General features: G+C 34.5%; 1 long non-coding RNA gene and 1 other non-coding gene across 8 annotated transcripts in view; one reads left to right on the top strand and one right to left on the bottom strand.

Moving 5' to 3' along the window:
- Positions 1-15,695, bottom strand: part of LOC136825036 (uncharacterized) — a 30,990-nt gene that overhangs the window by 5,583 nt on the left and 9,712 nt on the right. For 3 of the 7 annotated variants that reach the window (XR_010849219.1, XR_010849225.1, XR_010849224.1), the window contains exon 2: positions 828-1,251. This is a non-coding gene — a long non-coding RNA (uncharacterized lncRNA). The remainder of the gene's footprint in view (positions 1-827; positions 1,252-15,695) is intronic. The other 4 variants (XR_010849221.1, XR_010849220.1, XR_010849223.1 and 1 more) reach the window with 4 other exon arrangements.
- TRNAH-GUG (transfer RNA histidin (anticodon GUG)) lies at positions 14,397-14,468 on the top strand. Its single transcript has one exon. It is a non-coding gene; the product is annotated as a tRNA-His (tRNA).

Here is a 15,695-nt window from a genome sequence, read left to right as displayed (position 1 = left end):
TCATTGAAGGTTCTTTTTATGAGAATCTGAGATAATATGGATCTTCCGAGTGTTCTGGGTTTCAAGGGGGGGAAAATAACTTTTTTCCATGAAAATATTTAACGAGTACCACAAGAATGTAGTCTAGGTTCCGTAGATGATAAATTTAGTTTATCAATGAAATATTTAGAACCCAGAGAAATACTATCGGTTAAAAAATCCACCAAGAAAATATTTGATAGTCCCAATAAGATGTTTATCTCCTTACAGGAATAATTCTCGAGAACGATTTAGAGGGTTCTCTATGCCGCAAAAGTTTTTACAACAAGCGCCATAACGGTGGCCGACCCCTCTCCTCTGGAGGCCAAAGTCTCAATGAAATTTTCAGAAGTGATTAATTTTTCCGTAATGTTATTTAGCAGTAGTTGAAGACTGAATCATGCTAATGGTTCGTTATTTCGAACGTTAAGTTTTAGATAATGTTAAAAGTTTATGATGAATATATTACGTAGGTAGGAAAGGTAATTAAGACGGCTTTATTTGTGGTATTTAGTGTTGGATAATAGAGTATGATATTTTCTCAAATAGCAGTATTATGTAGGAGACGAATGATTTATATAACCCTACTTATCAAAAAAATTGTACATATTTCTAAGGATTCGACTGAACTATTGTTGTTCAGTCAACTCGAACTTTTGACAAATTATTTGTACAGAAGATATTTTTCTTCTTGTAATCTGCTCTTATATAAAAACTTTTAATATTTATAAGTATATACTCCAAAAATCCAGGAGAGCATCAAGATGTAAATTTCTTTTGACTATTCAGTAATGAAAACATCCCTTCACCTGTGCAATTAATGTTTGCAGTCGATACCTTTGCAAGAAAGGACTGATTCTCCTTTCCACCTGGCTGTATGGCGCCTGTGACAGATATAAATTGTTGTTACTCCACCGAGATACAAATATAGAGAACTGAGCCGTTTTAGCCACGTGTCCGTTATAATGGAATTCTATTCTCACTTGCCTGACTAGAAATTACCCAAAATACGTGTTAATTTCGGGTAACATTCATTGTAGATCAGTTGATTATTTGATCAAAAATTTTTCGTATGTTCTTAGAAATTATGCCACGGAATTAAGCTACGGTGGGTGAAAAATAATACCTTAAAACATACATGAACTGTAGTAGACTTCAAAAGTGGATTCCTCAAGATGACTTTGCTCCTACAGAGAAGATAGTTCACTGTCGTTATCCTTTCACGAACAAAACCTGCAATTAAATGATGAAATTGTAATGCATCTATGGAACAATGCAGACGTGTTGCAGTATAGGTTACATCAAGAATTATGGCGCTTCAAGATTGATGAACTAACAAAACCTAAAAGAACGGTGAAACCGAAGGTAGATCAATTCTTGTCTTGCAAGAACACATTCAAGGTCACACTATAAACCCAATCAGGTTTTTAACTGTCACAGTCTACGCATACAGTTTCAGGCTCTTGTACATTTATCATGATGATAATTATGTATTTGATATGACTATACTAAAGCTTCATTTGGATGTGTCTTAGTGTAAATAAGAGGTGCAGTATACAATGGACACTCACATTCAGCCACAACGCGGAAAGTAGTTCAAGTAGTTCACCCAACTGGGTTCCTGATGCCAGATACAAGAGGACTTCTACGAGAAAACGTGAAGGTGTAAACCAAGTAGCTGTAGCTTTAGGTGTAATGTTGAGAATGTTAAAAAATGATGGTCAAGGGAAATTATCATGATCAAAAGTAATGGTTTTATGGCCACTTTCCACGTACCAATCACTGGATTTTTCTGAGAAATGAGAGGTTGGAAAATCTAGTATTTTTACAGGAATTGTCATAATCTGGAACTGCCTATTCGGTTTATTCCATTGTAATTTACATACTCATGGCTTGATTTTATACCATAAGATAGTCTATACTTTTATTCTGATGGTTAAATGTCATATATCTCAAGACAATTCCAGCACAAAACTCCTAAGATGGATTTCAATTTGGTGGCTAACAAAACAAAACTTGCTGCTTGAGTGGCTTTTGACAATCGTCAATACGAATACAAATTCATTCAGTTTTTAACGGTTTTTCTAACTGTGCCATCATTTAAGAACTGTTCCAAGAGCTGAAAACTTACATGTGGGGAAAATGGAAAAAGGAAACAGATTCCTCTGCAGAATGATTCGAGGCCGTGAATCCTCCCGAAGAATGGCCATGAAATGTCACCGACGACACATCCCATCCCTTCCCGCCCGCCTACTTCCCAATTTTCCTTATTTGCTCATTCGTAGATGACTGACATTAGACCTAGTTTGTATATTTGTATCATGATAAGCAGACTGTATAATTGACAATGCTTGTATTTTTTATACCATAGAATATTTAGGCAACTGCTTGTGGCTGAATCTTGACTGTCCAGTAATGCATCGAGTAGCTTTAAACCATTTTATTTTTATGACCAACAATGAGGCATATATTAAGTTAACCATGTTATACTCGCATCTTAGGTGTTACAATTTACAGGAGATGTGTAACCACTGGTATTCATGTATATATAGAAACTGCTTCACTTCTTTCCAACATTCGTGAGAGTTTGTTGTATTTCTGATTTCCCAGTAATGTTTGTATGTGATGAAAGCATGTACTTCAGAACAAAGTCTTGGGCCGTGTGGTTCGGTTGCTCCTCGTCCTGTAATTGGACTGAATCACTGCAACGAGAGAAAACGAAATAACAGCAGGAAATTCGGAAATTTCATTTATCGCAAGAGCCACAGATTGGCCCGGATTTCTCATCGAAGAATAAATACAAATATTTCTAGCGTGTGGGGGGTTCGAATCCCACACGGCAAGGGAAAGCTTCGTTTATTTCGCATTCTCGGAATCGAGGCTTTCAAGTGGAATGCCTATAAAAAGATAAGGAAATCGATTCCTTTGTGGCTATTAAAATTCATTTAAAACGAGTATCGCATGATTGCCTCAGTGGTGCTGAAGTTTCTACCAATGTCAAGTTCTTGCAAACAAGCGTTTGACACGGACCAAATTTCCCTTAGTCGGCGAGATCATGTCGGCGAGACTCATGTTTGAAGTATATGCTTTGCTCGGCTTGAAAATGAGCCACTTTTACGACTTCTAAGTACATCTGCTCTCCATATTGTCCAACTCGATATAATTTCGTGGGAGTCACCCGTGCACCCCAGGTAGGGCAGGTGAGGGTCTCCCTTCCCCTCCAAAAAGCAAGGACATTTTCGAAATGCTCCTGTCTCCACACTCCTCTTCTTGAATCTTTATAAATATAAAGCTGGCCAATGTCAACGTTCTATTCTCAAGAAACCAAACTCATTTCTAACTGTCTCGTTAAACGATGAAGACGTCCATCAAAGAAGAGAATCATATAACAATGTATTTTGTTATTCATTTGATAGATGTGTGCTTCAACTGTTTAAAAGATGCGTCATATCATAAGTCTTTTAGATGAAAAAAGTATTTTGATAAATGTAATTTTTTTCTGTTAATATAGACGTGTCTGCACTACACAATCTGGGGACTTTCGTCCTTCCGGGAGGAGGTGGTTGTCACAGGGACATTTTTGAAAACGAAGAATTGTTGACAATCCAAAACGTCATTTTAGGAAATGAATGAATATCAAATATTGGTACACTTCTACCTAACCGCGATGATACGTCTTTGGAATGCGTGAACTATCTAAGCATTGATTACCCAGTGACAAAACACGAGCAAAAAAATTAATCATTCATATATGTGATTAAAAGTCATTATGTATCCGTTGTTGCTGAGGTACAGGAAATCAAATAGTACATTGCTTAAGTAATTACCGAAAGCATTATTATTCGAGGTGAGATTAAATGCATTAATTCCCTTTTTGTCGACGAAAACGCAAAAATACGCTACAGTTGTCACTTGTCCTGGCGCTTCGAGGTACGTTTCCATGATGGTCTTGGCGACATACATTTCCTCTTCACAATTTTCTCTATCACGAGACTTTTACAAAATTCTTTTAGACTTAAGGGAAACAATCACAAGTATTGTACTCTGAGAGTGCTTCGATATCTTCTTCCTCTTGCCTTTGAAAGGTGAGAATTTTGGCCACCACATCGGTGGTGCTATTTTGGGAACATTTTGCGGATCGCTGGATTTTTTTTTTTTTTTTGTGAAAGAGATAAAATTTACGCAATTGTTGAACCACCTGAAATCTTGCTCCTTGAGGGCGTCGTGCTTACCTTCCAGGATCTTTCAAAGTCCTATTTTACTTCATTTTCAATAACTGACACAACCACTTATATTTTTCTTTTGAGGGAAATTGGACAATCACTTGACACTGTGCCATAAGAAAATACAAGCTACGAAGTTAAATGGTTTCCAAAAGCATATTAGTGAAAAGCACAGCAGGGAAATTAATAGCTGCACATTGACGTACGTAACAAGTGATCTCGACGCCCTGCTGTCGGTCCCTGAGACTAAGTAACCTTTCAGTACCATAAAGTTAACTTGTACTATTGAGCGCATGATCAAAAAGTTTACTCTTCTTTATACAAGCATATTTACTCAAGGTTTAGTTGCAGCGAAATAATATACAATGTGAGTTCAGTGTACAGGATTACAGCAATAGATTATTGGATACTTTGTTTACTAATAAGCTGAAAAATGGTAAAAGATGGCAGAAAATAGCCTCATTTGCCAAAGCTGTTACTCCTAGAAGAGCAGGTGCATTATTTTGGTATTTTATGAAAATGATCTTCCAATGATGTTGCAACCTGCCTCATAACTATCTGAGATGTGCTATGCTGCATTTGGTGTTCAACTCTTGAGACAGATGTGCTACACAAGACAAAAGTATCGCTATGCCGTCTAAGATCCTTAAACCCCATGATAAACCATGACATCCCGTCCTAGTCTTCAAAGGAACTAGCACTCCAGCGACACGTTCATTTTCACCAGAATATGTAATAGTTGTTTATCTACAACAAAGTGGCCAAATACTTATTTACCCTAATAATTGCATCATACCTACACTCAGACTATTTTTAACTTGACAAAATTCATTTCTGCAACTATACAAAAACGACTACCCAATGTAACTCAATTTTTACTCCATTAACGAGGCTACAATTAGTAATTAACATGACAATATTCTATGTAATATTGTATTTCGTACTAATTTCCCCAACGCTTGGAACTGGATAAAAGTTTAAAACAAAATATGCTTCGAGATAAACTGTTCCGTGAATTACTTAAAATATGGAGACCTTTCCCTTTAACTACAAATATGGCATGCTTTTTTATTGGCACTCAGTAGGCAGCAATAAAAGTACTGTTAGGCCTCATTCTTTTTTAATAATGGACATCATGTTGAGAAGCCCCACAGTTTCTGTTACTGACCGACGTAAAATCGTTGTTATAAGGTCGCCGACGACTAAAACCGCTTCATCGGCAGATTAAATAACTATTCAATCGTTTTGTACAGGGCTGGGGTCGTCTGCCTCCCTAACTAAATTTCCCCTAAACACAAAATCAAATGCTCTTTAAATTCCATTTTAAGGATGACATTTTAGGAAAGGCGCAAAAGATTGTTAAACTAGAAGTTGATGCGCAAGAATACACACGCAAATGAGAAGAAAATAATTGTGAATTAAGGCAATTATCCGAACAACGTTATGAAACCTTTGACATTTCAAACTGACCCTTCCACGTGATATGGGAACAGCGTTCCATTTTTGACGAATTACAGATTATTATTCGGATCCGCAACGTTTCGGTAGGAAAATTTTAAAATTTTACAAGTGACAATGCACTGCCAATCTTTCTGGTGACAATTATTGTTTACGAGGCCTTCAAGACGAGATAATCAGAGATAAACGATACTCAGTCAATTTTCTCGACAGCCACTGTTAAAAAAGTTAATTAAAATACTTTACAAATACATTTGCCCGTTCATGATGGCCTAATTTGCCCTTATATTTTATTCCCACCTCACAAGATTTTTATTATTTTTGCTGAAAACTAAATTTATTCGGCATAGAAAAATGAACGCTACTCGATTCTTATGAGTTTTCAATATGAAGACGAAGAACTCTCTTGGTTTATTGCACCACTAATAATTGTATTTAAAACAACCAACCTTACGATATGTTGATTAATCAGAGGGAACTCCATAACCTACTGCCTTGTACTTATGTTTTTGTCAAACAAAGAAGCAGATTATGGCGAACTTGACAGATTTCAAGTACGCCTCTCTTATCATTAGAATCTTAAGAACACCACTACTCGATAACTAAACTGAAGGGTGCAATATTCACTGTAATACTACTGAAACCTTAACATCTAGTTCAGTTGGGTGCATTCCATAAGCTACTGGAAAATACTCAAAATGGCATGTTACACACATTTCCCAAAAACTTTTGAGCAGAAGGAAAAATACACCTTATTTCCAAATGTGTTGTGTTTTTTAATAAAACACAGCAAAATACAACTAAAGGCATTCCTACATGGGAAACACTCCGTTACATTGGAAAATTTGTCGGGTAAATATAACCAAACTGGTTTCTAAATAGGTAATATTACATGAAAAATCCCTCTAACATTAAGTGAGCAAAAAGTAAAAATGACAAAACACGTACTTTAGTTTAATTTTTATATCTTAAAAGTACATTTCATTAAACTTGCGTCTAATTTTATATGTATGCGTTGTGTGATTAAAATGTTGTTAGATATTTCAAAAAAGACTATAAAACTTCGGTCCTTAAATATATCATGTTACAAGGAATACATGAATGATGTTCGTTATCTTTACTTTTCTTGTTCCTCGTTTTCCTATATGCAAAATACGATCTGATTACTTTCCGGGTGCAATTTTCAACATCACGTCTTAACCCCAAATTTAAGTAACTTTAGCGGTGACTGTGACTAACATTTGACGACCATGTTAAGTATGGAATGACTTAAAAATATGTCGTGAACTTACTTATTAGTGCTGTGGTTACTTGAGTATTACTGTACTTACGACCAATGTAACTTTGTGTTTGAGTGACTTATGATCAATGCTACGTTTACTAAAGTCTGACAGGGCATAAATTGTCCATAAATTAACGTACAGTTACGTCGTTGTGTCTATACAGTCATGACAAAAGTTTGGTTCCAATACAGATGAATTTCTTTGAAATTACGTGTTAATTTTTCTGAATCCTAAAACGAAAAACCAATTGTGCTTAGTCCTGCACTGGTCTGTTTCAGTTTTCTTACATAAACTGCTGTGAGTAATGTCTGTGTATTTTATGACTGAATTACGTACTTCGCGACTCATATTACGATGCTGGAAAACATAATGCTAAGTATCTCACGACTGAATACAAAACTATGCATTTTCATGAGATTTTTCGCTACAGGAAAATACAATGCTATGTTTCATGACCAAGGGAACTGCAACGCCATGTACTCGACGACTCATTTTCGTTACAGGAGAATACAATGCTAATGCTTTGTGTTCTTTGACTAACGGAAAATAACACTATTTACTTTACTGCTAGCTTTTGTCAAGAGGAAAATACAATCTCGATTCTGTAAATCAACGCAATGCAGAGAATTGTTGGGAATGTTTCCCGAAAGTCCCTGTCCCACTCCTTTCCGGTGCCACGTTCTTTTACTGATGTTTGTTACTCTGGACTTTAAACACGCAAAACTCATATAGCCTAAAATGGAATCCAATTGTTTCATCTGCAGTGGGTACAATTTTGAATGTTCTTGAGCCAATTTACTTGAGAACTATGCATTTCAATTTGAACCAATAGGGATTATTAAACAAGATGTTACTTTTTAATCAACTTGAACCAAGTAAATGGGGTCATTATTAAACAAGATGTTACTTTTTAACAATTAATAATGCTAGTTTTCTACGTGCATTTCCAGGAATCCTACATTTTCAAATTACGTTCAGAATACATGTACATGGATTTAACAACTGGGTCCAAGAATTAAAATTGCATAAAATTACTATGATCCTACAGGAGGGTGGGTTCACGTATTTGTAGCAAACAATGAGTTTTGCTTAACCAAGAATTTAGGTTTTACAAGTAGGGTCTGCCACGATTTTTTTAGAAAATTTCAAAATTTTAACAGAAACCCTGACAAGAGTGACTGTACTGATATACTCCATACCAGGTACTCAATTGCGGTACTGCTGAGAAAAGAGAAAACTAAAGGCCTTTTTGCCCTTGTTTATGTTGTAAATGTGTGATTCTCTTGTTAATAGTAAAATATTGGAAAATAAAACTTGAATTTTATTTGGTCCTATGAACATGTCTCTTTTTGTGGAGAAATATTCTAGATTTTTTTATACTATTTTTTCTAGGGTGCATATCATGGAAAATTAATTTTTTCACTCGAACCATTTCAGAGGTTCCAAGGATAATTATAACACTCGCTTTTTTTTAGAAATGTTTTAAGTGTTTCCCACCGTAAGAGCCATGTGTTTTCTGTACATAAGCTTCGATTCTAATGGAATCTTGTAAGAAACTAACTAGTTTATTACTAATAAAACCCCAAGAAGAAATTCCACTATAATCATTAAGCGGCCACGATGTACAATATCACGGGGAACAGTTTCCCAGGCTGTAAAGAAGGCGGGGCCGTGAGTTATGAGGGAACAGTTACTTGGGAAATGTTGAAAAAAAGCCTGACAATGGATGGACCCCAAAAACCGTACAAACCACAAGACTAATATTCCAATAAGACTCGTGTGTTTTACTGAGAGACTAATGAGAATATGACCTAAGAAAATCATATGATGTTTCAATGGCTTCCTCTAGCCTTTGTCAGTGAAAACAGTGAGACATGAGCATCTGGGATGGAAGGTCATAACATTTGAGACATCTCCATAGTACATGACAAGTCATATCTTCAACATCACTGCCAACAAAACTGGAAAAAAGCCAAGAGAGCATAGAATTGCAATGAAATCAACTCTTACTTGAATCTGCACTTACATTAAGAAATCTGGAAAAGTGGAGAGCTAGACTTCCAGCATCAGGAATGAGTCTTGAGACTCAAGATTAAAAACACTCAAGACCAAAGATAGTTTGCCTTGTATTTGATGATCAAAACGATATCAAAGCGTTAAATCGGTGGAGGTAGTTAAAGCCACTCCTCTGAGAACCTGTATCCCATTATATTCATAACTGGTAAATGTTTTGCTGACTTAGGTGATTAAGAAAGTCATCTGTGAAGGTAAGACAGACCTGACCTGATGGCCGTCAGTGACGGATTTCCTTCTAGGTGTCAACCAGTTCCATAGCAGATACCAAAAATCCCTTCTAGTAGAGGTTTGCTCAATAATCTTTATGGAAAAGGGACCAACAGTCTTCCGTTGGTGCAATCAATCGAAGTGAGGCTAGCAAAGAAATTCCATCACTATCATTAGTTCTGAAAATGAACAATGAAGACAGCACTTTTCCAAAATAAACCTACAATCTTTTATATGAATAAAGCCTTGGCAAAAGCTGGTCCAATAATTGAAGCTTGTTAACAAGGTAATTAAATTGTGGTCACTGGATGAAGGGGTGAAGGTATTGCTATTAACCCATCTATAAGCAATCACTTTCTCTGTCGGCAATAGAGATAAGTGTGAGTTTGGTTAGGAATGGGATTATAAGACTAGAAGTTTATCTATGAAAAAATTAACATTACCTTCATTTACAATGTTCCTATGAGAATACAAACCTTCGTCCTTCATACGGGCACTCGCCTCCCCAGGTGGGAAGTATTGTACAAAGAACATAACTGGTAATGGTCTTCCCACCGAGATATCCCATCTTCCAGTTATGTATAAGAGCAGAGAAACAATGACTTCCTGTACAGCCTAGAATGGGTGTCAAGACCGATAAGGCCCTGGATCAGAGTTTGGCTTTCATGCAGCTTTACTCTAAATGAAGGGGAACTCAGTTTTTCCATTTAGGATGGCAATACCAGCTCAGTGGCTAGATGCAAAGATGATAACGCTTTACTGCCCACCCCACCCAATGGTCAAATGGGAGATGATATGGGAAGATGATACGGGAACTTCAGCCAACAAATGATAAACAATTCAGACACAATAACAAATAATTTCACTCCAAGAAAGGAAAATTGCGCGTTTTCTATACTTCCCTCACAATGAAGTTACTCCCTTGTCACTATTAGTCTCTAAATGTTTGTTAATTAAGCAGATGAATTTAATGTGTAGATACTTTTGAGTTTGGGTGTAGATTTTTTTAGTATGACCCAATGTTGGGTCATCTTAGCAATCATAATATTAATTCTAATGGTATTCAAGGCGGCTTTAATAACAAATGGGTTTGAAATTCCACATTTAAACTAGTCAAAAAATTATCTATTACAAGAAATTTATGGGTCAAAAAATTTTTACAATAAATTTATAGTTAACTATATCAATCGTACACCAATGCTACCCCTAGACTGAACAACACCCATTCCATCAAGAAACATGTCCAGATTATTAACTAAACTTGGAACCATATCAGGGTTCCTGTAAGAAGGCTTTGATGCTAATCAAGCTCCAGAGAGAAGGTATATTTCTGAACTTCTTTCATTTCTTATAGAAAATCAGTCTCTACAAAGGGTCAGTGCCAGGTTTTTTAAATTTTAAAAGTAGCCTTTAAAAATGTACCTGATGACTTGAAATGGCTTATTTAGGTAGGAATAAATATTGGTAACAGAATTACTTTTGGAGTTACTGTATTAACATCAGTGTTGTGAGTCTATGACCTCAGCTAACTGAACTAGATGCTTACTGACTTCAGCAAACACTAAAAAGTACTCTCAGGCCAAGAAGTTTGCAATGGTGGAAGCTACAAAGGTCCAATAAGCCATTTTAAACCACCTGAGAAGACGCTACAAACGTCCACTGAGCCAGAGACTAAATATTTTGACAAAATTCCACAAAAGTAAGATCTCGAGTTATGCAGTCACAAAGATTATCTTCACTTTTTGCACCTTTTATTTTTCAAGAAGATTCTAGTCGAATATACAACTATCCTTTATGCAATTTCAAATTAAAATGTTTGGCTGAGATAACATCGGTTTAAAGCCACTTAACACTATCTGAGTGTGAACTATATCTCCATCATTAAATCTGATACAAATAAATCAAAACCAAATGTAGGCTAGCATTTCAATGACCAACATATTGCCATAAGTTCCAAAGTAGGTAACACCAGTTATGATTTACCATCACTTATAACTGTTGCAGACGTAGTTATCAAACGAACATTTTCAGATAGAGAACAGTGGCTAATAATTTAACTTATGATTATTTTTCAGGGCATCACATTAATATAAATATCTCTGCCTTCTCTTCGGTGTTCCTGAGAGCATTACATGATGTCAGTCACAAAAAAAAAAAAAAATAGAAAAATGAGTAGGGAATTTCGTTATCCCTGCTGATATTTCTTAATATTGTCTAAAATAAAAGTGACAGAAAGCCAGATTGACTTAAGAAAACATCTTGCATTATTTTAACGAAGCCGATAAAGTTACTGTTGGATAAAGTCACTGTTGAATTTCTTCAATGTAGAGGTAATTTTATGCAACAATGTAAAAACCACAAGACTTGTCCTCTCCAGAAAAACATTTTGTATAAAATCCCATGTATGGATTGTACACATCAGAATAATTTAAGAAATATTCGGTTACAAATGACCAACTGAAAAATGCTCTTTATGTGCACTTAACTGAAAAATCACATAAACAGTCTGGTTCCTTGGTAGTACAATAACTTCAAGCAAAAATGTTGTTTCTAGAGAACTTAGGATCTATTCATAAAGCTGACAATTTAAGGTCAGATCTATACACTCGTGACCCCATTCTGCAAAAGATGTCTGAAGGATGTTTAAAAGAGAAAAAGAATTTCAGGAATATTTGTTAATGCCCACTGCCCCTCCTCTTATCCTGTAACTGAGTTAATCCAAGACAGTTGTTCCTCACCTAAAATAAAAGTTAGTCTTGGTTGCAAACTTTGTTCCAATGTTAGTTTGATTGATAATGCCTTAGAGTAAAGGTAAATGATCTTAGGTCCGCAGTTTCACTCTCCTCGTGGCTATACATACATACATACATACATACATACATACATACATACATACATACATACATACATACATACATACATACATACATACATACGGGGTGGAAAATCAGTATGAGATCTACTAACCAATAGTTTTTTGTTTTACTGGAGTTCAGCCTCATACCTCACTGACCACAACATGTATAATATAAAATATATATATAATGTATGTATGTATGCATTTATAAACACACATATATATATATATATATTTATTTATTTATTTATATATGTTGTGTGTGTGTGTGTGTGTGTGTGAGGCTGAATCCAGTAAACGAAAACACTACTGATTAGTAGATATATACTGTGTTTTCCATATATTCTATATATGTGTATATGTGTGTGGTGTATCTACTAATAGTCTGAATTTCAACTATAATTATATATATACATATTTGAGAAACGTCATAGTAAAAGTGTCACCAAAATGTTGGAAGTTAGGTATGAGGCTGAAGGACCAGTAAAATAAGAGAAACAAATGATTCAATCTGTTTAAGGTGATTTTCCATCCCATTTCCTTTACTAGACGGGATACTAAATGAATCTGAAGTTTCAACTATAATTGGTGCGACTTTCGACTCACATATTTGAGAAACGTCTAGTAAAAGAGTCACCAAAAGCATCACGGAAGTTAGGTATAGTAAGTAAGGCCTCATATAATTATAAGTGATAAAATCAATTCAACCTGTTTAAGGTCATTTATCCTTCCTTTACTAAAATACTGTTCAGTGTGGCTGTCTCACTCTGCCAGAGCTTACTCCCTTTTAGATAGCTTGGTTCGTGGTGGTAGTTGAGCTGTTGCTGAACATATGTAGTAATGAATTGGACCATCGACGGATGGTCTCTTATTTGTCAATTTTTCAAAAGTTGCATTTTAATAGAGATCATTCACATTACAATTGATCCCTATCCTCCTTTTCTGACGAGAGCGACCAGACTTCTTGAAAAGCAGGACCAATATGCAGTATATATGCCTCGCTGTCGGACTGTTCAGTTCCAGAGGTCCTTTATTCCAAACACCGTTGGGCTGTGAAAGTCTCCCTGAGGATGTTGTTACTTTTTTCAAATGAACACCATATTCTTTGGAAGCCTGAATTTTTTCAGTCAATGGCGCCCCAGTAGGCTTGTTCCATATGAATGAGGTTTATTATATGAGAGAGAGACATATATATATATATATATATATATATATATATATATATATATATATATATATATATATATATATATATATATAATATAGTATATATATATATGTATGTATATATATATATATATATATATATATATATATATATATATATATATATATATATATATATATATATATATATATATATATATATATATATATATATATATATATATATATATATAGCCTATATAGAGAGAGAGAGAGAGAGAGAGAGAGAGAGAGAGAGAGAGAGAGAGAGAGAGAGAGACCTATAATATATATATATATATACATTATATAAATATATATAGAATTATATATATATATATATATATAATATATATATATATATATATATATATATATATATATATATATATATATATATATATATATATATATATATATATATATATATATATATATATATATATAAATATTGTATACATACATATATATATATATATATATATATATATATATACACATACACAGTATATATAAAATGTGCGTATGTGTGCGCGCACGCGCAAGGTTGGCCGCACACGCTTACTGTTTTGACACTGGATAAATCCCGATGGAAATCACTGATTACAGTACTCATATTTAAAAAAATATATGATCGTTTTATTATATTGCTGTATCATGAACTATATTTTTTAAATACCTGTTCAGATACCAGCAATAAAGCTCGTGCAAATCAGTCCTTTTTTGCCCAACCTCACCCCAACCAGACTTTCCTTGCTACGCCTAGTGTACCAACAAATTTGTACAAACCTTTTCCTCCAAGGTTCAAACTATAGTTACACATGCCAAACTGAAACCAAAATAAGTGGTCCAAATATGACCATTAAGATCTCTTCATCACCTCAAACGACGAGTGACGCAAGACAATAATATTTCAAAGAAAAAAATATAGCATGAATTCTTTCATCATGATGCTGTACAAAGAAGTGTTCATCATAACGCCTAATGGAAACCTTACTATATTTTATACTATATTTCCTATTCAGTTCTAGAAAGAGACAAGGTCTGACAAATTTGAAATAAACGCGGCGCTCTCACATGTTCTCGGTGGCCGTGATCGTATAGTGGTTAGTACATTGCGTTGTGGCCGCAATAACCCAGGTTCGAATCCTGGTCACGGCACAGGACGAAATTTTTTTTTCAATTCTACAGGGAATTTTATATTCGTCAACAGCGGAATTAATACACTGGAATTTTATATATCAAAACCAGTGTAATTCATACACTGAGTTTCTACATTCAAGATTTAAACTTTCCAACACTTCAGTGTATTGTGTACACTGAGTTTCTACACTCAAGATTTAAACTTTTTAAAGAACTTAATTGTTCCTCTATTGACTGTACTGAACACATTCAATGGTTTTATATGGTTAACTGATTCCTCTATTGTGGTAATACTAACTACATTCAACAGTTTTCAACTTAACAACTAATTCTTGTATTGCGGTAATAACTAATTCCTGCATTGCAGTGATACTGACTACATTCAACAAATTTAAACTCTATAACTAATATAGGAATTAGTTATATACTCATACATTCAAGTTTTAAACTTAACTCCTGTATTGCAATAATACTAACTACATTCAACAAATTTAAACTTTCCAACTAATTCCTATGTTTTGGTAATTCTGTACTGAATACATTCAACGATTTTAAACCTAACAACTAATTCCTGTATTGCAGCAACACTATCTACATTCAACAGTTTTAAACTTTACAACTAATTTCTATATTGTGATAATACTGAATACATTCAACGGTTTTAAAATCAACACCTAATTTCTGTATTGAGGTAATAACTAATCCTACATTGTGGTAATGCTAATCACATTCAACAGATTTTAACGTACCAACTAATTCCTATATTGCGGAAAAAAAACTACTATATTCAACGGGTCTAGTGTCAAAATTAGTAAATAAATATGAAAGGAAATCAAGCTGCTAAGAAACTATTTCTTACTAACATTTTGGAAAACTGGTTTCACAACTTGATATAGAAAAAATCGTACAAAAGTGACGGCTACTACTCTCTTACCTATAACTTTATACCAAAACCATGTAAAATTTCTAAAACAAATCTACCTCAGTAATACGTTCATTTTCTTCTGTATAAGTAATCTGCATTTGATATAAATCGATGATTATCTAAAACTTCAGTCTTCCAGCCTTAGAATTACAACCTAATTAAAGAATACATCATTAAAGCAACTGCATTACTAAAAGATCTCTTCCGTCTATCGAATATATACAGTATATAAGAGTTTTAATATCTACAGACATACACTTGTCTATTTTGGGCACCAATTTCTTTTAGGTGCACCACACTGACAACACAAAATTCTTTTA

This window comes from Macrobrachium rosenbergii, chromosome 36 (assembly GCF_040412425.1).
Source record: "Macrobrachium rosenbergii isolate ZJJX-2024 chromosome 36, ASM4041242v1, whole genome shotgun sequence".
NCBI lineage: Eukaryota > Metazoa > Arthropoda > Malacostraca > Decapoda > Palaemonidae > Macrobrachium > Macrobrachium rosenbergii.
The sequence above is the reverse complement of the archived record's forward strand: the minus strand, read 5'-3'. Positions and strand labels throughout refer to the sequence as shown.